This window comes from Canis lupus, chromosome 2 (genome assembly GCF_048164855.1).
Source record: "Canis lupus baileyi chromosome 2, mCanLup2.hap1, whole genome shotgun sequence".
NCBI lineage: Eukaryota > Metazoa > Chordata > Mammalia > Carnivora > Canidae > Canis > Canis lupus.
The window spans coordinates 42,701,315-42,728,097 of record NC_132839.1 but is presented as its reverse complement, the minus strand read 5'-3'; the positions used below and the strand labels follow the sequence as shown (position 1 = coordinate 42,728,097).

Genomic DNA, 26,783 nt, shown 5'->3' with positions numbered 1-26,783 from the left:
CCAAAGGAACAGAACTCAGTGTGGGGAACCTGTGTTGATTTTTGGTTACCCAGCTGCCGTGCTCCCCTCTCACTCCTGTCTCTGCTCACAGAGCCGTGATTTACTTTGGTGACGTCTTGGAGAGATTCTCAGCCAAGGGCCCTGCCACAAGCCAGGCTCTGCCATCTTTACCTCACGTCCTGAGGCTTTGACTCTTGAGAGGGGGAGTAGACGCAAATGGAGCTGGTGAAATCTGTGCCCCTCCTCCCCTATTACAGAGCTCTGAGTCTGCATCTCCAGTCTTCCCTTCAAGCCCATGACCTTCCTTTTTCTCAGTGGCCCCTTCTAAAGGGCCATGGTGATGGGTGGGCTGTGGCCACGTTGGAGACAGGATGGAATCCCCTTGGTTTTCAGTTCTAACCACTCTGAGAAGATTCTTTAGAAATTCTCCTGGGTCTTGTGGGCTTCTTTCTTCATTCTTTCTATGTGGTCTGATTTCTGCTAAGTTTTTGAATCCTCTATTAACGCTGACTCATTCGCACAACACACATAACTCAAAAATTAAAGAGTTACCATGGCCCAACCTCTCAGACTATGTCCCTGCTGGTGGTTTCAAAGGAATATTATAACCATTCCACTCTCTGAGACACTGGGTCAGGAGCGCCTGCTTGGCTACAGTGGAATGAGTCCATTTAAATATTTATGACAGCCGATTATCCCAAGTACCTGAGCACACCTGAGTGATAATGCCTAAGTCAACTTGTGGATGGTGCTAATTGCCATTAGGACTTGGGCTAAAAGTTGCTCTGGTGGAGAAGGGACAGGAAGCACAGCAATGTTGCCTTTGGAAGACCTCTGGTGGTAGGGAGGGGATTTGAGGGGGCTGAGGTGTGTTGAATACCTTCTGTGTGCCTGGAATAAAGCTAAGTGAACCAAAGGACTCCGTACATGACCTCGAGTTCTCACAATAACCCTGAGGGAGACAGGGCACTATTTTATAGACAAGAAAATCAAGGTTTAGAAAGGTTAGACATTAGTAAATGGCTGATTATGCGTAAGAATCTAGTGTGTCTGATATCAAATGATGTACTTTCTGTCCCCCCCGCCCCCCACATAACCCCTCCTCCTCCATGGAAGGGAGAATTCCCAAGAAGAAAAGGGAATCTCAGGGTTCCAACTCCTGCTGCCTGTCCAAAGCACATCTGGGAGAACCAAGCTTTGCATCATGCAAGAAAATGACCAGGCTGAAGAAAGCAACCCCCAGATGCCTCGCTAATGCAAGCTGTAATGAAGAGAAGGGGAGAAAACATGGGAGAGCCAGGCCTCCTGACTGCCAGGGTTCTGTCAAGCTGTTCCTGGCATCAAGAAGTCCTGGGAGTGCCATTTTGATCTCAGGAACAGGACATATCCTTTTTCAGTGTCTGACCCGCTCACAATGTCTGTTCTCTGAGCGCTGGGCCTGTCCTCCACCCACCCACAGGAGAGGGCTCCTGGCATCTGTATCCACATATATAGCCCTGCCCCTGGACCCCTGGAGGGCTGGATCAGGTGTGAACACTCAAACCAGGATGGCCCAATTAGTGCTTGGTGAAAATGGCTGGTCTTTTGGAGAGAGGAAATAGAAACTCAGAAGCCTTGCAATGACTAACTTCCACCTAACAGCATGTAACACAGAAGACGGGTTGGTGGAAAGAAGCAGAGGCAAGGGCAGTTGTGGCCTGTGACAAGGAAAGACGGGAAGTAGTTTTCTGCATTCTTGGCACCTTCTAGGCCTGGTTCCTAACTCTCCAGAGGCCCAGTTGTTTGATTTCACATTTGATTCCAAGGAAGCACCCAATTTCCTTCTAATAAATTTCATGGGCTTGTTTGAAGTAGACTTCTGTCACTTTTGACCAAAAATGCCCTGACAGTCCCAGGTGAGGAGGTTGTGTCCCTGTGAAACACTAGACTTTAATTCCTCAAGGATCTTTCCAGAGGATCTCAGAGGGGCTGGGAAGAGAGGGGTCCAGTCCTCTTACACTGTTGTGGTTGATCTTCTCATCCTGACACTGGGTGAAGTGAAACAGTTAAACTCCAAGGACATTTATCACAATAATTAAGCCCTATCAAAATTAAGCAGGCATCACTCTGCCTATGATAACTGAACCTTTCAATGTCAACTCCAAGGACTCATACACAGCTTCTGGGTGTAATTCATCTGTCGAGACTGTTCTGTATTAACCTACTAATCTATGTATGGCTAATGACTCAGGACTGTATGTTGACCTTGACTTCACTTGAAGGTTTTCATTATAGCTGTCCTTGCAAATAAAAAGCAGAGATTGCAGGTGAGTGGTTTATCAGAACACTTTTTTCCCTTCATGAGCCTTCTGGTTCATCTTTTGCCCAATATTCCACAATCCTTCTTTGGATTCTTCCCCAAACTCAGGGAACCCATTGTTCCTGGTGCCAGCTCCGCCAAGCCCTCCACTGCAACAGTGACACTGTCGTTTTCCTTCTTCTGTTGCCGACTCCCCAAGACCCAGCCATTTCTAGCACCATATGCCCAACATGGGGACAAGCAAACCAGCTCTCCCCTGACTTCATGGGGCGAGGACCCTCCCAGGAGCTCTGACTCCCCAGTATTGTCAGACTTTTGCTGGGAATTGAGGGAAGACCTGGGGAAGTGAGTGGTGGCAAAATGGAGAGGGGAATGGAGAGTGCAGGGGAGGGACAGGGCTGTTTTGTGTCACCCTCTCCCGACCACTTTTCCAGAGAAGTTTATCAGGGGGCACATTCACTGCTGCCCACAGCAAGGAGCCTCTCCTTTTCCCTGCTAGGTGCCACCGATGGCTGTGGTACAGATGGTCCCAGTAGCTGCATTTTCTAGGGTTGCAGATCAAGGTAGCAGCATTGCTCGTGCTGTGACCAGAGGCCTGAGAACCACCCTGGGTTCAGTGTGTATAACCTCAAAGCAAAGGCTTTGCCTTTTATTGGAAGCCCCATGCAAATCACAAGCCTCCAAAGGCATTTATTAAGTGCCTGTTTCTTCTTTGTCTACTTGGATGCTAGACCAAAGAGCTTACATTTTTAAATTTCACTAACTGATTTATACCCTGCCCATTTCCCAAAACGGATGACAATAAAACCACAGGTACAGTGTGGCCAGGAACATTTACTCAACAAAGGAGGGGAACAAAAGCAGAGAATTATGCCCAGCCTCAGCCTTTCAGGAAGGAAATATCTAAGATTTCATTCTCTGGGTGTCTTTAAACTTCCCCAAGATGTAAGGGCGACTTTCATTTATTTCTGGAAAGCTCCTCTGTCCCCCATCAGAAAGGCAGCACCCCCACACCCCCACCCCCATGTGGCTCCTCTCTGAGGGTCTGTTCCCACTTGGAGGAATTGTTCTGTTGCAGGCGGGCGGGTGGCAGCAGCTGAAGCCGAGGTGGGTTTCCAGCCCCGCCACTCTGCAGTCTTCTGCGCGGCTTGTCTCTGCCCTGTGGGCTGCAGCACAGAAGGCCCGGGGAGGATCGTGTTTCTCAGCGGAGTCTCCACGTTGCAGACAGGTCCTCCGAGCTGTGCCCTGGCCTGGTTTGCAGTGCATCTTCACCTCCCTTATGGAAATCATGGTGGAAAATGAGAGGAAGCCTGCTCCGCCGCCCTCCCACCCCCACCCACACTGGTAGTTCACTCGCCTGACACCATGGACACCAAATGAGCACAGCAGTCTGTGCCCTCACGGGAAGCAGGCAGACACCCAAATAGTGTCCGGAAGTGAAAGGAGAAGGGGAAGGAGGTGGAAAGCGCTGAGTGTGGGCTTCAGATGGAGCCCACCCACCATCTGCAGAGTTCCTGCAGGAGCCCGGAGCGCAGGGACATCCGGTGGACAGGGCCACTGTGCTGGCATCGCACACTCGGGCAGAGAGGCGACGGGGGACCTTGTTTAAAGTCCCTTCTGCTGACTTTCCTTGAACCTTCAGAACAGGAGACATCACACTTTGTTTCTATCAGCAAAGCATGCTTAGATCTGTGATCGCAGAGAGGCCCACCTGACACCACGGCTGTGTCATCTTGTTTATTTCGTGGCCGTGGCTTGAAGGCACCATGGAACGCAGCGTTCAGACTTTTGTTCTGCCATCTGCTTTCTGGTTTTAGTTTCTTGGGACCTTCCTGGGTCTCATTTTTCTTTGCTTATCAGATGGGGATAGACAATAGCCGATACCCAGGATCTTGAGAAATTAAATTTAATTAAATATACATGAAATAAATCCCACATATGTGTGTATATCTGCATTCTTATTCATTTATATACACATACTATATATATATATATATATATATATATATATATATATACACACACACACACACACACACACACACACACTGCACTCTGCTTCCCCTCCCTGCAGAGTGCTCCCTGGCGGGGGTGTGACTCAGGTTCTTACAAGAGGACAGCTGCCCTGGGGCCCACTTCTCTGCTCGCTTCCCCACCCCACCCCACCCCTGCCTGGCAGCAGCTGAAGCCAACTGGGATGGGCCAAAGTTCCGGCAGCTGGCCCTGGACGGGAACTCAGAGGCCTGACCATGGGTAGGGTGCTCCCTGTGAGGAGCCCAGACCTGGAATGCCTGCTTGTGAAACCCTAGCCAGCTGACCTTTGGGGCAGGGTGTGAAGTGGAGCCTGCCTGGGCCGCAGAGGCTGGGAATGGAGGAGGCATGGAGTGGCGGGAACCAGTGGGTCCCCCATCACTGCCCAGCGATATGCCCTTGACCCTGGCTTTCAAGCCACTGTCCTCTCAGCAGTGTCTTCAGCCCTGAGCACACGACCACACTCACTGCCAGTGGTCAGATGATAGTAATACGAATAGTAGCAACCTACGGTGCGTTGTCTGGGCTTTCGCCCTCCTCATGCTCATGCTCTCTGGGGCCCTCCTGTGTCACTGCCAGTGCCTTCTGGGTCTCCAAAGTTGGACCCTCTCATCTCCCAGCTGTACAGAGCCCACCCGAGGCTCTCTGGGCTCTGCCTCACTCTCTCTTCTGCTTCATACTTATCACCACCTAACATGTGACATATGCACGTGGTTGTGTTTATTTACAGTATCAAGAATGTAAGTGGGGGGGTGGGGGGAGTGGCGTAGGTAGGCCTGACATGGAAGGAATGCTCAGAAAACAGGCATTACATGAATGAACGGATGAGGAAACAGCCCTAGAGAGGGTGAGAAATTTGTCCAATGTCACAAAGCTGGAAAGTCCTTGGAAGGCGGGTTGGAACTCTATTGTTTCTGAGTCCTGGGGACTCCAGTGTCTGAGCTATCATCCCCACTCCTCTCTGCTATTCAGAGGCCCCCTCACACCTCTACAGGGGAAGCTTTACCTCCTCTATTGGTGATGCCCCCTCTCCTGCACCCCTACTCAGGTAGTATCACCCAGAGGTGCCCCGGTGGGCTGAGGGGCCCCAATGGTCCAATTGGTGGCTTTTCCTAAGCAGACAAACCTGCTGAAAAAGAAAATGACCATGTCACCCATAAACAGGGAGGGCCCTAGCAGGAACACAAGAGAGCCTCCTCCAGCCTGCTCCTTCCAAAACCTGGGAACCCCAGGCATTGGCAGCCTTTTGAAGACAGGCGAGACAGCTGTACCTGTCTTGCAGATTCAGAATCTAGGTCATTCTGCTGCCTCCTTTCCGCCTCTGGAAAACGAGCAGGATTTCTCGCAGGGTCTCAGAAAGAGAGAGAGGACCATGGGGGGAAATGTCTTAGTAGAACCCACACCCTGCCTGCCGCTGTCAGGAACATTTCATTTCAGAGCCAATATAATTTATGAGATGCAAATGGATTTAGCATTAAAAAAAAAAAAAGACTTGGAAGAGGTACAAAGTGCGCCTCACACCCTTGTGCTGAGGCGTGTTTGGGGCTTCATTAATCATCTCAGACAAAAGAGATTTAATCGGAGAGCTGGTCTGGAGAGTGCCCGCATCTCTCACCAAGCAGGGAGCAGCGGGCGCTGGCTGCAGGCCTGGCCTCTGGAGCACGGCACTTGTGCTTAGCTCTGGTCTGAGTCACGCAGGAGATGAAATTACAGAGGTTCCTGCACATGATGAATCAGAAAGCAGGATCAAGCCAAATATTTGGACAAGCCTTGCCCCGCGTGGAGCAGGAGGGAGACTTAGCAGCCAGCAAGTGGCCTGCCAGCAGCTTGCCCAGAGATCATTTCTGACAAAGTGCCGCCATGGGGCAGGCTGCTGCTTAGGAGGGAATTAGCTCTGATCCATAAAAGCACCCCGCTGTCAGGTCGGCGCTGGGGAAAGGGGCCCATGAGCATCCCAGGACCTTGAGCCGTGATTCACTCTCACCCTTGGATGAGGGGGCTCATCAGGGCGGCGGTGTGCAGGGTTGGGGGCGTGGGAGGTGGGGAGGAGATGGTACACTTTGAGTCACCCCAACCGCCTTCTCACTCCAGGAGTCATCAGGGTGGCAGGCAATGAAAGTTTCCTGCACCAGCGAGGAAGGAGGAGGCCACATGGCCCTCCCACCACTCCTGCCTTCACTCTAGTTGGGGACACAGGCAGACACGGTGGTGGCCACAAATGAGGAAGGAAGTGAAGCCCTGTGCCCCATGGCCAGGCTTTTACCATGGGGATGACTTTCACAAGAGGCCTAATTGCTACCCTTTGTAGCTTCAGAGCTATGAGTTTTTCAAGGCTGTTCAGAATAATAAAACCAGTAATAATGATGCTACCTTAGGTTTGTCTGGAATCTTTTTTCTTTTCTATTAACTTTTGAAAGAGCTCAACATTTGCTGGGGGCGAGGGGATGATTTTAAGCTACCTTCTCCTCTTTGCAGGGAAAGCTCCCAGGAGCCATACTAGTGTGCTTTGAAGAAAGCAAACAAATTTCTACAAGATAACAGTTGGTGTTAATGAATAGCATTAGTAGCTCACACATGCTGGGGGCTGACTCTGTGCTAGGCCCAACTCTATGCTCCCCATGAGAATGTCCTGACTGAGGCCCACAAGAACCCCTACAAGGTGACTGCTGTTATCTCCCCATTTTGCAGATAAATAAACAGCCTCAGGGAGCTTATATAACTTACTCAGGACCATGAAACTAATAAGTTGCACAGTCAGAATTTAAACCCAGGCAACCAGATGTCCAGATTACAGGCGACCTCTCGGCAGCTCTCCTAGTATACAAACCCATGAGAACAATGACTGTGGGAACAGGTGAAAGCAATGCCCACAGTCCAAGCCCTCGACCAAGTAACCAGACCTCAAAAAAACAGACTTGATGACTGCCGTTGGGAGCCTGGCTTGCCCTGAAGCTTGAAGAAGGCTGAGCAGAGCTGGCTTCCTCAGGGACCAGACGGTCCTTACTGGTTAATCAGAGTCTAGCCCACATGGGCCAGCCTGCTCCCTCGGAGACAAGACTCAGCAAAGATCTTCCCTATTCAGACACCCTCTGAGACAGCAAAGCTGCTGAGCTGGCTTTGGGGAGTAGGAAAGGCCTGCATTCCGGAGTCACAGGGCCCCAGCTCCTGCCCTCATGAGCTATGAGACTATTTCCGTTCCCCTTGCTGTGTAAAGCCTCAAACCTTGGTGGCAGGAGAAACTGATTTTATTACACTCGCAGGTTCCCTGAGTCGAGAATTCAGTTAGGGATACAGAATGATCCTTTACTTAGTAATGTCTGGGGCCTCATCTGGACACGGGTGGACAGAGGGTAACTAGTAACTATGGTTAGGGGCTGGGATCATCTGGAGTCATCTTTGCTGCCAGGTTTCTGTTCTAATGTCTGCTCACATGTCTCACGTACTATCAGCTGGGACCTCAGCCAGGACTGTCACCAGGATATAGAAATGTGGCCTCTCCATGTGGCCAGGGCTTCCTCACAGCATGGTGGCCTCAGGAAAGTCAGAGTTCTCATATAAAAAACTGTTTTCGTTTGCGAAGACTGCCATAATAAAGTGCCACAAACTGAGTGGCTGAGTATAACAAAAATTTATTGTCTGACAGCTCTGGAGGCTAGAAGTCCAACATCAGGGTATCAGCAGGGCTCCTTCTGAGGGCTGTGAGGGAAGGCTCTGCCCCAGGCCTCTCCTTGGCTTGTAGATGACCTGCTTCTCCCCGTATCTTCACACGATCTTCTCTTCATGAGCATCTCCATGTCTGAATTTCCCCCCTTTACAAGGACACTAGTCAAATTGGATTGGGGCCCATTCTACTGACTTCATTTTAACTTGATTACCTTTGTAAAGACGCTATTTCTTTTTTTTAAATTTTTTATATTATTTATTTATGATAGTCACACACAGAAAGAGAGAGAGAGAGAAGCAGAGACATAGGCAGAGGGAGAAGCAGGCTCCATGTACCGGAGGCCCGATGTGGGATTCGATCCCGGGTCTCCAGGATCGCGCCCTGGGCCAAAGGCAGGCGTCAAACCGCTGCGCCACTCAGGGATCCCAAAGACGCTATTTCTAAAGAAAGACACATTCTAAGGTAATGAAGGCTAGCACTCCAACATGTGAATCTAGGGGTAGACACAATTCAATCCATAACAACCTATAACAACAACTCAAGGTTGTTCCCAAGGGAACCCGCAGAAACCCACATGGTCTTTTCTGAGTAGTCTTGGAAGTCGAGCTTCACGCTACCAGTCACAAGCAGGTCACTAAGACCAGCTCAGACTTAAGGGGAGAGAATAGAGATCCCACCTCTCCGCTGGAGGAAGGTCAAGAACTTTTTTTTTTTTTCAGTAGGTATGATTTCTATTCCCCTCTTATAGGCTGATGAAGCACATCTTAGAGCCATGAAGTATTTCACCCTGTGTCAGTCAGTGGACGCAGGGCCAGTGTCAGATCTCAGTGTGCATGGGTTTTAAAACTCTCCCAGTATCCTTGCACAAGTTACTCAACCTCTGTAAGCCTAGATTGTCCCACATATGAAATGGTGATAATGATACCAAATTCAGTGCTATTTCAAGGATTGAATGAAGTGAGTTAAGTAAATTACCTGGCACATTGTAGGAGATCAATCAATGGTAGTTTCTCTCCCCATCCCCCTCCTCCTTCCTTTCCTCCCCACTTCCTCCTCCTCTTTCTCTTCCCCTCCTCCCCCTCCTCTCCTCTTCCCCCTCTTCTTTCTCCCTCCCCTCCTCCTCCTCTCTTTCTCCTCCTCCTCCCACTTCTTATCATCATCATCATTAATCTTAGCAGTAGGAACATAATGACAAAAGCTTTGGGGGGTAGGGGTAATGGAAAAGCAACCAGATCAGAAATCAAAATCCCTGGATCATAATTTCAGCTGTGGATGTTTACAACTGCTAACGTTTATTATGGACTCATGCTGTATCCAGCAGGGAACTGAGCATTTCCCATCTGATTCTGTGTAAGCCTCATACCAGCTAACAAGAGGCAGAACTCAGATTTGAACCCCCTGCTCCAATGCACCAGACCTTTATGCTACCCTACTTCTGACCGACCATCTGTGAGCATTCTCCAGCTATAAAAATATATAACCCATAATGATGTAACAACCCATGTAATAACATAATGATCTATGTTCTCCTGTGGGTAAAGATTCAACTTCATTTATTTTTCTATACCTGAATCTATTTCCTATCTTCCATCCCTATTTCTCCCCAGTAACAAAAATTGTTACCTAGTCATTTTCACAAAATCCCAGTAGAATTCAGTCATTTCTCAATTTAGGTTAAAGCTTGTTGCAACATAAGGTTTCCTCCCTGGGATGACATCTCAGTTCCACGGAAGATTTATGGATCATCATGTCCTGGATACACCTGGTTTGTGAAGGTGGTAGAGACCATACAAGGTTTTCCTAATTCCTGTTACATTTCCCTCCTCCTGGGCACAAAGGAAGACCATTTTCCATCCTCCTTTGTAGTTAGGTTGGGGTCATATGATTCATTAGTTTGGGCAGAGGGGTTGTGAGGGAGATAATGTATATCATTTCTTTGCTGAGGTAATGAAAAACCCTCTCTGTAACTTGCCAGTCCTCTCTTCCTTTGCTGAGGACACCCCAGAAGTTGTAACTAAAATATAGCTTACTGGACCCCTGAGTCTTCACCTGGAAGGGAGCTGCTCAAGAGGAGATCCAACAGATCAGACTGAAATGAATGAGAAGCAAACTTTCATGTACTAAGCTATTCTGGGTTCTTCTTTGTTACTACTACAATTTATTACTATAGTCTAGCCTATCCTGAGTAGGACAAGACCTATGTTGTACTGGCCTCCACGGAGATACACACTGTTCAATGTTAACTGTCAATATTGATTCCCACTGGTATCTGTGGAAGCAACCAGCACTTCCTCATGTCAGTGTCTATGGGCTTGAACATCTGGCCTCTGGTTTGCTTGGCTCCATCAGCCACTAATGACTCTGTCTTCTTGTCACACCTCCAGCATCTATTGGGCCCCAGCTTCCACTCTCTACTTACTGCCACATGAATCTCAGGGGCATATAGGGCTTTTGGCTGTTCTCCCAATGTCTGTGGGGCTACAGGAAACCCGACCTAGGGTTTCACTCAAATGTCCTCACACTAAGGACAGGGCACCTGGGTGGCTCAGTTGGTGAAGCGTCTGCCTTTGGATCAGGTCATGATCCTGGAGTCCGGGGATCAAACCCCATGTCAAGGCTCCCCACTCAGTAGAGAATCTGCTTCTCCCTCTTCCTCTGTCCTTCCCCCCAACTCACTCTCTCTCTTTTTCTCTCTCTCTGTCTCCCTCTCTCATTCACACACTCTCTCAAATATATAAATAAAATCTTTTTTTAAAAATGTCCCCACACCCATCTCTTTTTTACTGATTTCCTACCAGGAATCTGCTTTATCTTCCCCTGATCCCAAGTCATCTTGGCAGCACAGGACAAATCACAATCACGGCTTCTCTCTTGCAGCACCTTTGTGCTTGGCCTTGGGAACCTGAATCTGGTCTACATGGCAGGTGGCTTATTTGACTTCTTCTGTTCTCTTCCCATTCTACTATTTGGGGACTAAACCTTATGCTACAATTTCTTAAAATTCTTTAGTTTCTCTTTGAAACTCAGCAAATCTCTTTTTTTCATTTTTCTTTTTTTAAATTTTCATAAAGCCTCACTCTGTAATAGTTAACTTTGTGTGTCAACTGGACTGGGCCATGGGATGCCCTGATACTCAGTCAAACATTATTCTGTGTGTGTTTGTGAGGATGTTTTGGATGAAATTAGTTTGGGTTTTTTTGTTTGTTTGTTTGTTTGTTTGTTTTATTTTACTTATTTGAGAGAGAGAGAGAGTGTGTGCGCGTGTACAGAAGTGGGGGAGGGGACAGAGCACAGGGAGATTCCCCACTGAGCAGGGAGCCCAGGACAGAGCTCCATCCCAGGATCCTGAGACCATGACCTGAGCCAAAGGCAGATGGCTTCCAGATTGAGCCACCCACACACCCCTGGATGAAATTAATATCTGAACTAATAGACTCAGTAAAGCAGATAGTTTTCCCTAATGTGGTGGGCCTCATCCAATTAGTTGAAGGCCTGAATACAGAACAAAAGACTGAGAAAGAAAGAACTCCTCCAGCCTGACTGCTGAGCTGGACCATTGGTCTTGTTCATTCCTCAGACTCAAACTTATACCAGTGGCATGCCTGGTTCTGAGGCCTTCATACTCCTATTGGAATCACACCATTGGTTCTCTTGGGTCTCCAGCTTGCCCAACCTTTGTAATCTTGGGGCTTTTCAACCTTTGTAATCACATAAGCTAATTTCTTATAAATCTTAATAGATAGATAGTAGATAAAAAGTAAGATACTGATACATGATAGATATAAGGGAGAGAGATCATATATATACACATACATATACATACACATGTCTATCTATCATCTATATCTATCTATCTATCTATCTATCTATCTATCATCTATCATCTATCCTATTGGTTTTATTTCTTTCTCAGGAGAATGCTGACTATAAACACTCTTGCATAGCAAAATGTCTAGATTTACAAGGCTATTTTCTCTTTTGTAAGTTTTAAAAGTTGATTTTGAAACTTCAAAGACAAGAATTTGATGCCTTGGTATTTGTATTCTGTGGTACCTTCTCTTTCCCAGGGAAAGGAGATCTGTGGAAGAATCAGAGCAATAAGAAAATATTGGGGGGTGGGTAGTAGAAGGAGGACACTGAATTTTTATATCTAAACATGATTGTGCAACGATAATAAGGTACATTTGCATCATGCTGACATGCTTTACTCCACTTAAACTCACCACAGCCTGACATATAGAAACTAGCGGTCTTTAACAAATAAGGAAAGGGGCTTAGGAAGTTCAAGTGCCTTGTCTAGCATCAACTGGCAGTGCTTGGGCCTAGGGAGGGTGGTCTTTCTTCAGGATCATGTCTACACAGCCTGAAAAAGAAGCCTCCACAAGGAGAACCCAAAGCCAAAAGCATTGAGCCAGTACAAGCTGGGGCAAGATCTAAATGTGTGACTGTGCCCAAGGAAACCTCAAGAATCCTCAAGGCTAGAGTTTTTACAAGCACCCACTACTATGTGAGTCAAAGAAAGAAAAAGGAGGATCTAAGAGTGTAGAAATTATGTTTGGGTCAGTGCTATATTCTGAGGCCCTAGAACAGTGTCTGGTCCCCAGCAGTATTCAAATGATATTCGTCAAATGTGTGAATGAAGTAAAAAAAAAAAAAAGGATCTACTCTCAGGTTCCTCATCATCTGACTGAGATAACCAATTTCACAAAGACGGGAAATAGGAGAGCCATACCAGGCAAAAGAAACTCTAAGCAAATATGGACACGACGAAGAGAAAAATCAGGATGTGAGTGAAGCCACTGGATATCATAAATGCCACACATCTGTGTCAAGGATGGCCTCCGTGTGACTGTATCGAAATCATGATACCTGTGAGTTCCATTTTCTGTTAGCTAGTATGAGAACTAAGGAGAGGCTCACTTTGTCAGGAAAAGTCTATTTTTAAGCAAATCAGAATAAAGAGTGATTCTAAAGAGTGTGCTCAAGCCGCAGGAAATGGCTACTCCAGAAAGGGATGAAGGGTTGGGAATTTCTATGAAGAAAACCTCACGAGGAAAAGGAGAGTGGGGTCAGACCCCGAAAGGAGATGGGAAGGGTACACCAGACGTAGAAGAAACCCCACAGTGGGGTGAGGGGAAGGCACTATAGAGAAGAATTTTGTCTTCTGAAGCTTTTTCAACTGAAAATAATGTGTGTGTGTAATGCTCTGTACCACGTGCCACTGACGTGCCAAGGAGGTCAAAAAGTGCCTGGAGAGGTTGAATTTCTTGCAACAATGATGAACGATGTAGGACTTCTAGTTCCTGGGCAAAATGGAGCTGACCCAGAGTCAAATGCACATGACTACACCTCTCTCACAAGGGTTAATAACGTAAGTATTTAGTGCCTAGAACATTTGATCACCAAACATGACTCAATCCGAAGGTGCTCTGGGCCAAGGTGAGGTGGGGTAGGGGACCTAAACAATTTGGCTCTGGAGGAACAGGAACTGAACATTAGCCCACTCTGTATAGTGTCTAACCCAGTCATGGCAAACTCATGGCATAGATGCTGTCCTTCTAGGCTCTGCCCATGGCAGACATTACTAACAGATTACAGCACTTTTTTTCATCGAGGCTGTCAAACTCCACATCCTTCTCAAAATTGCACTTACTGTAGCCACTACCAATGGAATGTTGATTTAGAAGATTAAATCAGTCTGCCTTCCTTGGCCTGAGCCAGAAACCACAAACAGACAGACAAGGAGATGAGCTGGGTGTGGATGGACATAGGATAGGGTTGTTGGTTTGTTTGGGGGGTTTTTTGCTCACAGAAGATTTTTAAAAGATTTGAATTACTTGAGGACATTTTTCAGTTGAGAAATTTCACAGATAGCCAGATTTCTGGCTTCTCTTGAAAAACTAGAGTGACAATACTGAGGCACTCCCCTGAATGGTAACAATTGCCTGTGTTTGGGGCCCACCTCTGCCACATACTTATTCATTGTGCGACTTCGGACAAGTCCCCTATCTTTATGGGGCTTTAGCTTTTTCATCTGTAAAATGGGCATAACAGTAGTGTTTACCTCATGAAGTGGTTATGAAGATTAATTAGAACAGTGCCTAAAATAATAAAATAAAATAAAAGAACAGTGCCTAGCACATAGGAATCACTAAAATACGTTTAGCTATTATTGTTCAGCCTTTGAAGTTTCTATAAACACTCACGAGCCTGTGTAGAATGTGGCACCCTAAGAATTGTCTCACAGGTGAGGAATTGAGGCACAAAACAGCTTGACAATGTTCTCAGACATGGGAGGACTCAGGGTCCTTCCTGGGTGAGGGTCTCTGAGGCCCACCTCAGGCCTAGGAAGGATCTTTCTGTATCTGCAGTGCTTGGGCACACTCAGGGGATCGGGGGACATATTTGAACTCAAGAAGAAGAAAGTACATGCTTGTTATTTTGATTTGCTGGTCAAGGGTTGGCCTAGAGGATGCTCCTGTCTCGAAAGAGTTAAAAAGATGAAGTTAATTGGAGTTGAAAATTTGGCTGGAACACATACTCAAAGCTGTTGGAAGAGGGGTCAGGCCTTCTCTTATGCCATACTTCAGTGTGTGGAGATTTAAAAAACACACACACACACACAAAAAACCCAAAAGCGAAAACAAACAAACAAACAAAACTTCACAGCACCAAGGCAGGCCTGAAGAGCAAACGTCATCCACTTCTTCCCCTCAGCTCACTTGGCAGCTTTCTGTGTCCTTCTTCTTCTTCTTTTTTTTTTAAGATTTATTTATGTATTTATTTATGATAGACATAGAGAGAGAGGGAGGCAGAGACACAGGAGGAGGGAGAAGCAGGCTCCATGCCAGGAGCCCAATGTGGGACTCGATCCCGGGACTCCAGGGTCACGCCCTGGGCCAAAGGCAGGCACTAAACTGCTGAGCCACCCAGGGATCCCCTTTCTGTGCCTTTCTGAGTGACAAAGGGGAATGCTCTTCTCTCTGCCACTCAGAGACTTGTGAGCCCTGGGTCCCACAGACCCTCATCCCAGGGACATCCTGCTGCTTCTAGGTGAACTTCCTGCAGCTCCTGGGGCTCAGAGTCCTCTGAGACCATGGCAGAGATTGTTGGTGAGGCCCACAGGGGCCTGGGCAGCATGTGGTGCGGTGAGCAGGCAGCCTGGGGGGACATAGGGTCATGCGAAGAAAGAGACGTTTTAGGAAAAGGAACAGATCTCTCCTCCCCAGGGAGATTGAGCCCAGACTGTTTTTAAACTGCAGACCTTGTTTCCTTTCTCCTTTGGAGAAAAAAGGCCAAGTGATCTTGTTGAAATTCATCCAAATGGGTCCCCCGCTGCCCGTCCGGGGCCTCTCATGTTGCCAGCTTTGCCAGCCTGTGTTTTGGGAGGTTTGGCAGTTTTGCAGTGAGAGGTCATAGGTTTGGATACGCCAGTACTGGAGGGGAGGGAAGGAGGGAAGGGAGACATCTCACATGGAAGGACACAGGGGGGCCTCAAAGTAACCAAGCCCAGCTCTGCCTTCAAGGAGCTTGTCTGCTGGAGGTGAGAGCGAGCACGTGGATCCCATAGATTCTGCAAGACCTCCAATCCCTGGAAGCACGCAACCATGCTCCCCAAGTCCTGTCTGCAGGAGTGAAGAGCTCTAAGGTCGCTTGAGCTCCTGCGGACCTCACCTTCATCCTCTTTCCTCTGACTATGTGTCATGACAGGAGGAACATGCAATAGCCGAATAATTTTCCTGGAGCAGGAGAGAGTGTTGGGGTGGGGAGGGGAGTGGGCAGGGAGAAAGAGAGGGTGGGAAGGGGTGGGGGTTGGCGAGCGGCGTGAGCACTCGAGGAGGCAAGGGGCCTGCCTGTGCTGGGCATAGCTGTCAGCAATGCAGGCAGCGTGTGCGTGTGGCGCCCTGCCCAAGGGAGAAATCCGAAATAGCTTTCTGTGTGGAGCTCCTGCTCCTGCGTGCTGGCCCCGCCCAGCTCAGAGCCAAACAGCCAGGGAAGCCAAGGGAAGCTAGCCTCAAACCCCTCAGGGGAGATGGAGGACTCTCAGGCCAGGTATTTGGAGCAGGTATAAAACGGACAGTTACGACTCAGATGCCCAGGATAGTAACGTTCCCTACTTCCTACAGTAGGACGCAGGGTATTGAAGAGTTGGGCCTCTACTCAGTAGCGAGAAGGTTAACCTCAGCCCTCCAGGAGAACATGATCACACTGAGCTTACAATTTAGCACAGTGAGCTCAGTCTCTATGGAGAAATGCTTAGGCTTTCCTGTTGGTGCTGGAAGCATGGGGACATCCATGTACAATCTTGTCCGAGGGGCTGTGCAAGCTCCCTCCATTCTGGGATTCCCAAGCCTGCTGGGGGATCCCTATCCTTCCTCACTCCAGGGACAGGGGGTACAGAGGCCACACACTCAAGCCTCGACCCTCTCTCACTTTCCCTCTCTCTCCAGACTCTTCCTCTCACCTAGGAAAATGGGATGCATGGAATTCCTGTGTGGCCACAAATTGCCCATATGTTATACCCTGCTCCTTTGTCCCTCTGTAGCTTGAAACCAAAAACTCTTGTAGAATAGCCCCACTCACAGAGGCAGAAAGCCCAATGGTGGTTGCCAGCGCCCAGAGAGACAGGATGATGAAAAATTGTTAAATTGTTTCAAAGTTTCAGTTTAGGAAGGTAATAAAGTTTGGAAGATGGTTGGTGGCAAAAGTTGCACAACATCATGAAATGCGCCAGAACGTATTAAGATGGTAAATTTTGTCATGTGTATTTTACCACAATAAAACAAAACTCCATGTTTGTAGTCTCTCTGGCTTTGACTCTTGATATTCAACAAAGTCTTCTGGAATTTAGAAGACTTTTTTCCTCTCAGGTACCTGGCTCTTAGAGTTGAAAAGTTTAACTCTTGTTTCTGGAATGGTCTTTCAAGAAGCTAGTCCTGATGTCAAGAGATGAACATTGTCTTTAATCCAACTGTAAATAATCGGAATCCCTTCTTGCTAAGCCAGGAGGTCACTAACAAAGAAGTGTGCCAAAATTAGTTTTAAATGCTAACTTCTTATTTTCATGAACCATGAACCTTCTGAGTAGGTCAAGAGATTTGAATTTAGTCTGTCTCTAAGACTGGTTGAAGTATCAGAGTTTGCATCAGCCGGTCCTATTGTGATCAGCCGACAAGATCCCAGAGCTTTAAGAAGGAAGGGAGAGGTAAGAGTTTGGGTAATCAAAGTGGCAGCTAATCTATTTATTTAAGAACTTGTAGTACCTTGGGGCACCTGGGTGGCACAATAGGCTAAGTGTCTGACTCTTGGTTTCGGCTCAGGTCGTGATCTCAGGGTCATGAGATTGAGCCCTGCACTGGGCTCCTCATTTAGCATGGAGCCTGCTTGAGATCCTTTCACCCTCTCCCTCTGCTCCTCCAGCTTGTGCCCACTCTTTCCCTCTCTCTCTCTCTCTAAAATAAATAAATGAATATTAAAAAAATAACTTGGGCAGCCCTGGTGGCGCAGCAGTTTGGCGCTGCCTGCAGCCTGGGGTGTGATCCTGGGGACCTGGGATCGAGTCCCACATCGGGCTCCCTGCATGGAGCCTGCTTCTCCCTCTGCCTGTGTCTCTGCCTCTCTCTCTGTGTCTATGAATAAATAAATAAAATTTAAAAAAATAACTTATAGCACCTTGCCCTTCATTTCATTCAGCACCAGGAAGAAACTATTCCGTAGCCTGCTGACTCCTATACTGTATTAATTTGCTTTTGCTGCTGAAACAAATTACCATAAACCTAGAACCTAAAAGAACATAGCTGTATTATCTTACAGTTCTGGAGGTCAGAGGTCTGAAATGGGTCCCACTGGGCTAAATTCAAGGTGTCAGGAAGGTGGTGTTCCTGATGGAGGGCCCAGGGGATAATCTGTTCCCTTGGCTTTTCCAACTCCCGAAGGTTACCCACACTGTTTGTCTCCTGGCCCCTTCCCCGCAGTCACATGACTCTGATCTCTGCTTCCACCATCACATCTCCTTCTCTTACTTCCTGCCTCCCTCTTTTTTTTTTTTTTTTTTTTAAGATTTCATTTATTTGTTCATGAGAGACACAGGGAGAAAGAGAGGCAGAGACACAGGCAGAGGGAGAAGCAGGCTCCACGCAAGGAACCTGATGGGGGACTCGATCCCAGGACTCCAGGATCATGCCCTGGGCCGAAGGGAAGCGCCAAACAGCTGAGCCACCCAGGGATCCCCCTGCCTCCCTCTTATAAGGGCACTTGTGATGACATTGGGTCCATCTGGGTTACCAAGGATACTCTCCCCATCTCAGAATGCTTCACTTAATCATCTCTGCAGTCTCCCTTTTGCCATGTAAGATAACTTATATAGAAGTTCCATGATTAGGGCATGGATGTCTGTGTGGGGCCTGTATCTACCGCCATCTTTAGTTTCTGTTGAAAAGGCAGCCCACATCATCTTTCGAGGCCCTGCCAGTACCTGCCACTGTCATAGCAGCATTTGTTACGGGCCTCATAGCTGCCTCTGGGTGAGGTGGTGCTCCCTACTCTCTCAGAGAACATGAAGCAGAACTATCCCTCCCCCCATATGCACCTAAGGTACAAGGGAAGCTGGGAAATGGATTCTTTTTCATTCAAGAATGGAAACTACAGAAATGAGAGTGAATTTTAATGATATGTTGTTTGCCACATTGGATTGTTAGCTCTTCCTGAGCAACTGCAATCAGCTGAGCTTGCGCTGGACTTGGACGGACATCCCGCAGGTGGAAGCGCCCCAAGCCCTCAGGTGGAGAGATGCCTCACCGCGCAGAGGAGCCCTTCTCCTGCCACATAGAAATGCCTGCACTGGCTCTCTCAGAGATGCCATTGGCCCTGTGGAAATTGTTCTTCTTGTGGCTTCTCCCTTCACCACCTCAGGACTGTTAGGCCATGTGTTCCGGAGCACCTCCCAGGGCTGATCCCTGGGGAGACCACCTGCAAGTCAGCGGCTGAGCCAATTAGCTCAGTGTGGGTGCTTCACCCACTGGCCTCCTTCACCACTTCCAGGAAGGCCAGCTTCTTCTTAGGAGTCGGGCCTCCCGCTGCTGTCAGCAGATGCAACCAGGTCGGGTGTAGGATGTCATTCACCAAGGACCCAGCAACCTTGAATAAAAACAACAGAAAGGTTAGAAATTCTAAGAAGATGAGCCGGACTCTGGAAAGGAAGAGCCTGGCCCCATGCTCAGCAGATGGACCAAGGATGTGATTCATTTCCTAAATGGGGCCCACCTAGCATCTGCAGCAAGGATAGTGAGCACCCAGCTTCCAGGCCTAGGTAGGCCCAGCCCCAACAAGGCCATCAGCAATGCTGGGCAATGTAGGCAGAACACCCAGTTTTGCCAAGCTGGGATGGGGTGCAACCCTCAGATGCTGAACTATTTGGAGGATGTGAGCCTCAGTTAAGGAGGCAGAGGCTCAGAGCCATTGAGATTTGGGACACTGATGTTGGCTACCTTAGTCACTTGGGGCTGGTGACATGGCACTCATCAATCCTGTGCAAAGGTCCACTCCCCTGGGGAACAGTTTACACACTGGAACCTCCCACACAGAGCCACAGGCTGGAGGGAGAGAGCCCAGCTGCCAAGTCAGGCCTCTGACAAAGGGAGGCCGAGGGGAACCAGTGCACTTTCAACAAAGCGACTGAACCCTACAAGATGTTTGTTGCCCAGAGGGTGGGTGCAGCCCTTTGTCCCGGGGGCAGGGTGACAGTGGCTGCTGGCCAGACTTGAGAAACAAGGAAGCAATCCAGAGGAGGCCAGTCCAATCCTTCAAAACAAGGAGACGTCCACATTTGTAATTGAGATGAGAGAGGGAACTGCATTATTTATGAAATGGCTGGGCCTGGAGTTGAGGAAGGAGGATGCCTTTAGAGGAGAAAGTGGTTTCAAAGGCATCCGTATTTTGCTGGAAAAAAAAAAAAAAAAACACGCACAAACTATGATTTAGGGTGTGCTGAGGTTTCGAACCGGAGATGATTCTAGTGCAGTTGGAGACCACGGATGGGGGCCAAGGGTGTGGGCAGGGCTGCCAGAGGGACAGGGTGGCAGTGGCGGGCGATCTTGCAGGCTCCCTGTGAGGGAGGGGATGTGCTACAGGGGTACATGGGCGTAAAGGGGTACGTGTCTGAGTGCATGTGAATGCGTGTGAGTGCGTGTGTGTATACAGACTTGAAATGCACCAAGGGACAGAGGGAGGAAAGGTGCACCCCCAAAGACTCAGAGCCTTCTGGGACTTGTATGTTAATTCTGTTTACCTGGCTAATTTACTGTGAGAATTTGGGCCCAAACTGAGAAAAGAATCTTTTTAATATTCTTTCTTTTTGAAGTATAATAAATTAAGGTATAAGATAGTCAGTTTGATGAGGTTTGGTAGCAACTGCCACCAAAACCAAAACAGAGAACATATTCATTATCTAGAATGTTCCCACATGCCCTTGACCGCTTTTTGAATTGTGTCAACATAGATCAATCTCTCCTGTTCTAGAAACTCTTAAAAATGCAATTGTATGGAATGTACTCTTTTGTGTCTGGCTTCTTTCACTCAGCAAAATGTTTTTTGAGATTCATCCACGTTGTAGGTTTAATAGTAAATGGTTCTTTTTACTGCTGAGTAATATTCCATTAAAGGGAAATACCACATTCTTTTTATCTGTTCAGTTGATGGGTATTTGGGTGGTTTCCAATTTTTGATTCTTATTAATATGACTACTATGAACATGTGTATAAGTCTCTGTGTGGATCTATGTTTTCATTTCTTTTGAGTTTGCACCTAAGAATTTTTAAGTCAAGGGATCCCTGGGTGGCTCAGCAATTTAGCGCCTGCCTTCAGCCCAGGGCATGATCCTAGAGTCCTGGCATCCAGTCCCACATCGGGTTCCTTGCATGGAGCCTGCTTCTCCCTCAGTCTGTGTCTCTGCCTCTCTCTGTGTGTGTCTCTCATGAATAAATAAATAAAATCTTAAAAAAAAAAAGAATTTCTAGGTCATGTGTAGATACATATTTACCACTCTAAGAGACTTTTAACCGGTTCTCCATCCACTGGATTATGAGTTTCAGTTGCCCTACATACTTCCCAGCATTCACTGTATTTTATTTTAGCCATTCTAGTAGATGTGAAATGGAACCTCGATGTGGTTTTAATTTGCATTTCCCTGAAGACTAATGGTGTTGAGCACCTTCTCACGTGTTTATTGGCCATTCATTGATCTTCTTCATGAAAGGCCTGTTGAACTCCTTTGCCCACTTAGAAAATTAGGCTGTTCATCTTTTTGGTGTTGTTGATTTGTGGGCATTCTTTATATATTCTAGACCCTCCAAAGGAAGGTTTGTAAATCAATGCTACCCCAGTTCCTTAAGCTGAATAACTGCCACCCCTCCATCCCACTCCATATCACATCCTTTGGGTGATATACTGAGTTTAAAATGTACCCAATGTAACCCAAATGGCAGAAATGCTAAATTCTACTTAAACAAACCCAACTGCCTCATGAGGGTCTGTCTTTTACTGAAAGCAGAAAACAAAACACATGAACAAATTAAAAAAACTCATCTTACTACTTGGAGGTAAATTATTTCCCATTTAAAGACAGTCTCTTTCATATAATTACACAATTCAGGATTTAACTTAGCTGAACAAAGTTCAAAGTCCTTCTTAGATTTCTATCCGCTCAAAAGTATTTCTGTTCCCACAAAGGATGATCAGGAAGTGACTTACACTCATCATGGCTGCAAGGTTAGACATATTTAGTCTGTTCTCTGTCCTCCAAACAAAAGTTGGATTGTATGGGAGGCACTTGGGGTTGGCCCTTGGTCTCTGGATGACAGCTCCAAGCTGGACTCATGCTACTACTGACCATGACCCTGCCTTGGCCTCCAGGTGTAGCCTCCACTTGTCTCCTACCAGGCTACCACCTTTTCCTGTCTCCCTTGCCCCCTTAGCACTACTGCTCCCCATTCCCAACCTCTACAGAAAGTTCTGGATGTCGTGCAAGCCACACGGTAGACCCAGGGAGCCTAGTCTATAGGATCTCAGATTCCCTCTCTGCCTAAATAGGCCACATCAGCATTTCTCTCTGCTGAACTCACACCATGAGAGTGTAGGTCACCCTGCAAGGCCCTTTCTGCCTGGAATTCTACATCTCAAGTGGAGCACAAGCTTTTGGATCTTTCCTTAGACTGTCTGATGGATCCCTAATATGACCCTGAACCCTCACAATAGTGTCTTAGTCTAATTTTATTGGCTAAAAATATCTCCAGTCTCTGCCCCCCACATCCTCATCCAGGAAGGGTCATTCCCTTACCTGTGAGATTGGGAACTTTTCTTGTCCATCCTTCCCTACTCTGTGATGTATGGTAAAAATTCCACGTTCACCCTCCAAGATTGTTATACTTAAAAGAAATCTGATTGATGCTCTCTCTGTATAAATAAATATATAAAAATAAAAATAAAATAAATCTATTTGGGTTTAGGAAAACCTTTCCTCTCTCAATGGCCTGATCTTGCAGTTGAAAAGCTGACTTCCAATCCCATTGTTTCTGAGTTTATTTGGATGTCTGATGCTGAATGTTCTTTCTTCATTCCAGTCTCTCCCCTCTACTTCATTCCAGCTACTACTCATGAAAGTAATGAAAACTGTGGCTAAATAAGGGGAAATTACAAAGAAGAAGTGAAAAAGAAAGCACATTGATATAAGTCAAAGTCTTCATTCTAACACACTTACTTCAGAGGCAACCAGGAAGGACTTTTTGAAGGAAGAAATATCCTTAAAAAAAAAAAAAAATCATGGGGTGCCTGGTGGCTCAATCGGTTATGCATCTGCCTTCAGTTCAGGTCATGATCCCAGGGTCCTGGGATGGAGCCCCTCATTGGGCTCCCTGCTCAGCGGGGAGTCTACTGCTCCCTCTCCATCTGTCCCTTCTCCCTGCTTGTATACTCTCTCTCTTCCACTCTTTATCTGTCAAATAAATAAATAAAATCTAAAAAAAAAAATTAATCATATGTTCCTGTACTTAGCTCCAACTGTGTTTCCACTTTGGGTCCTCCTGCACTGGATGTGCCTCTAGATATTCCAAGGCCTTCAATCTTCAAATCCCCTTCTTGACTCCCATTGGTCTATTAACTCTGTACTCAGCATTGTTCCATGTCACGCAAGGATTTTCTCTAGTGTCCAGCTCCATGGGATCCATCCACTGTTAGGCAACAAAGTGGCAGGCCATGAACCCCGAGGGAAGGCATGCTGAGAAATCCCCAAACAGATTTCTTGATAATGCAAATGAGCTTAACTAATTCTGAACTGGGAGCACTGGGACAGCCAGCCCCTAAGATGGCCAACAGTGAGCCACATCTCCTGGTATCTATGCTGTCATACCCTCCCACAATGATCAGAGTTGGTCAGTATGACTGATGGAATAAGGCACAGTGATGGTGTGCCATTTCTGAGGCTAGGTTATAAAAACATTGTGGTTTCTGCCCATCTCTCTCTCAGGTCACTCACTCAGCGGGAAACCAGCTGCCACGTTGTGAGGACACTAAAGTAGCCTTGTGGAAAAGTCTATGTGGCAAGAAACTGGGGCCTTCTTTCAAAAGCCACATTAGTGAGCCATCTTGAAAGCAAGCCCAGAAACACAGTGGCAGACAGGGCTTATCCATCCAGCCCCATCAGCTCATGGGAGAAAAAGCAGAAGCCTACAGAGGCTGGATAACACATCAAAGTCACATATCTGCCCAGTGCCTAAGCCACACCTTGACTCATTGTCCCATTTTAGATTAATGGATCAATCTTTAGCTAATAGTGGTTTCTCAGACTTCACCATTCAGGTTTCCCATGTGCCCTGGCTTCTATTTCCTACTGAGCTTTGTCATCAGGAAAGAGCCCAAGACACCCTCTTGCGGTAGGTAGGCTGGGAATGTGGGCAGGTGGTGATGAGCATCTAGTTTGAGAAGACAACATGATGTTGTGTGAGGGAATGCCTTGAATATGGTATGATGAAGTGTGGCTCCTGAAGAAGCAAGCCAAGGCTGCCCGGGACACCTGTCGAAACCCCTGCCTTGAGTTCACAACAGGCAGGGGGAGAGCACTGAGCAGCACACACACAAAGGAGGTTGTGTATCATAAGCCCAGGCATTGTGGCTTCTAAGGGAAGGGGCCAGTAAAACAAGGGGCTCGGTGGGGTCGATCTGTCCACTCATACTTGATCAGAGGAGATGTTTCTAGAACAATGTGAGGCTGGAGGGCACAGAGGAGGGGCCCTGCAATGCAAACCGGGGTTCAGGGGCTAGCACCTAATGACCCAAGAAGGCTGATTTTCAAAAAGAAAAAAACTTGCTCAGTGGGCTCTCCGGAACCTCTGAGTGTCTGAGCTTCCCAAACCAGAGGCTGAAGTGGCGAAGGCAGATGGAAATGTATCGATTCTTTTGGTTTTGTTTCACCTCGTTTTCATTCAAGGCAGCATTTTCTTCCCAGTAAAGCTGAGAATTTTCCAGAATAAGGGTCCTGGCCCTTCTACATGACCTGTCTGGAGGCATTACTTTTAAAGGCCAATTTTCAGCCATGTGTATCTTGCCAGCAAGTTCAGAAATGTGACCACATCAGGTCCAGAAATCCTGGAGTTCTTAAAGAGAAAGACACAGCTGAGTTGGAGGAAGGATGGGTCTCCATCCCCAGACCCCATGCCCTTCCAGAGCCTCACACACATCAAAGTTAGGGTATCCACAGGAGGTAAAGAGGATATAAGTTTTGCAAATTCATGCAGGCAAATAACTTACTTTATTTTTCCATAATCAAACTTAGCTCCCAAGCCCTTGTTAATATTCAGTTACCATAAGATTTTGTTAGTGCCCCTTGGGTAAAAACTGAATCAGGGATTTTTTCCCCCATTCCTCTTTCCCTTCCTTCTCTCCAGGTGTTGAGATTGAGGAGGATGCATTATTGAATTGGGAGGCACTGTGTGGCTGTGACTAAAGTATCCAATGTTCATTGGCCTCAGGACACTGGCATCTACCACACCTGCATCTGCGGCCCTTCTGATCTCCAGCCGCCAGATTCAAGCAGGTCCCTCTGTGTCCTCTTTATCCCACCACCAAATCTCCCCAGCTTGCTCTGAGACACACCTACACTCCTCTGTGGCACAGAAACATTGGCTACCCCAATAATTGGAGGTGGAGGCTCTGGAGCTGAATCTTGGCCCAACTACTGAGGTCCCTCAATGCTGTGGCTGCTCCTGCTCTGGTGTCATGGAGCAGAGGATTGCTTCCCCTCCCCGCCTCTTTCCACCACCACCCCCCTTTTGATTTATTTGTTGAAGAAACCAAAGCATTAGCTTTTTAAAGAGTATTGTTACTGTTTTTAAAAAAAATCCACTCAGAAATTCAAACTGTAGGGGTACCTGGTTGGCTCAGTGATTGAGTGTTTTGCCTTCAGCTCAGGTCTTGATCTCAGGATCCTGGGATCGAGTCCTTCATCAGGCTCTCCAGAGGGAGGCTGCTTTTCCCTCTGCCTATGTCTCTGCTTCTCTCTCTTTGTCTCTCATGAATAAATAAAATAAAACCTTTTTTATTAAAAAAAAAAGTAAGTAAGAAATTCAAATTGTGTAGGGGATACAGACCAACAAGGAAAATAGGAAAAATAGGAAAAAAGGATAGAGAAAAGGAATCCCAGTGAGAGGAGTTGTGATGTGCTTTAAACATATGCCCTTTGCAACAAAATTCTTAGCAGCAAGCACCAGAAACCAATTTTGGCCAAATTATGAGAAAAGGAGTCTGTTAAAAGAATATATGATAGGTCACATTATCATGGAGAGATCTAGATAAAAGGATCAATGCTGATCCTTGAAGAACCAGTCAAGCCACCACACAGAACTGGGCTGTTGGGGAAGCCCAGCCACTGCCACCAAGCATTACTCGTCTCTTGTCCCAGGAGCTGTGCTTAGCTGCCACTGCTACTGAGGCCACCCTGGCTCTTGCTTCCTGAGTCACTGTGCTGTGCAGTGGCCTGGCAGAGACAAGGCCCCTGCTTAGAGCTCTGGTTGCAGTGCAGACTGGGAGAGGAAGTATCTGACCATCACAGTACCTATGGGAGAGGTGGTTTCGCTCCTCACAGACTCATCCAGTCGGCAGTTCTCCAAAGAAAGATGCTAGAGAAAAGCAAGAGGAATGTTCAGGGTCCTCTTTTCACACAAGAAACACATGAGAGGTGGGCTAAGAAGGTTCTCTGGTAATCTCAGATGTTCCACCCGAGGATGGGAGCCAGACAGCAGGTTGGAGGCTGAGGACAGAAAGACATTTGGCCTTGGGAGACGTGGGGGTGGGGGCCAAGGCATGACAAGGGCCAAGGGCACGGGGAGCAATATGAGAGATGAGAACCATAGTGAAAGAGCTCACCTCTGAGGACCGTGTAGGGCTAGAAGATATGACTGAAAGAAACACCATTGTGCCCAAGAGTGCTTGACTGGCCAAGAGTAAAGTTATTTAATAAGAGACTGTGCACCCCCCACTCTTCCCTCCCATTACTCAGGGTGAAGACAGGTTCTGCTGAAACTATGAGAGCCAGGTAAGAGGGAGAGGCAATGACCTCGACTTTTGGATGTGAATATCAGAGACCACCTCCCACCTCCCCTGAGAAAACATGGAAGGGGCAGGAACTCCAAGGCTGAGTGGTGGTCATGGCTCCAGGTGGGCACATGTGATGGCTCCCTGTGGTTCCACATGGTGACCTTCAGCCTGTAACCTCTTGTCCACAAGGATGGTATTTCCACGTAA

The 26,783-nt window shown here is 47.3% G+C and overlaps 1 long non-coding RNA gene across 1 annotated transcript; it reads right to left on the bottom strand.

The window, feature by feature from the left end:
* Window positions 1-3,113: 3,113 nt before the first annotated feature.
* On the bottom strand, window positions 3,114-4,981 carry LOC140610140 (uncharacterized). Its single transcript, XR_012011912.1, has 3 exons — window positions 4,842-4,981; window positions 4,011-4,190; window positions 3,114-3,575 (listed from the first exon to the last, which is right to left on the bottom strand). It is a non-coding gene; the product is annotated as an uncharacterized lncRNA (long non-coding RNA).
* Between the last annotated feature and the right edge of the window lie 21,802 nt (window positions 4,982-26,783).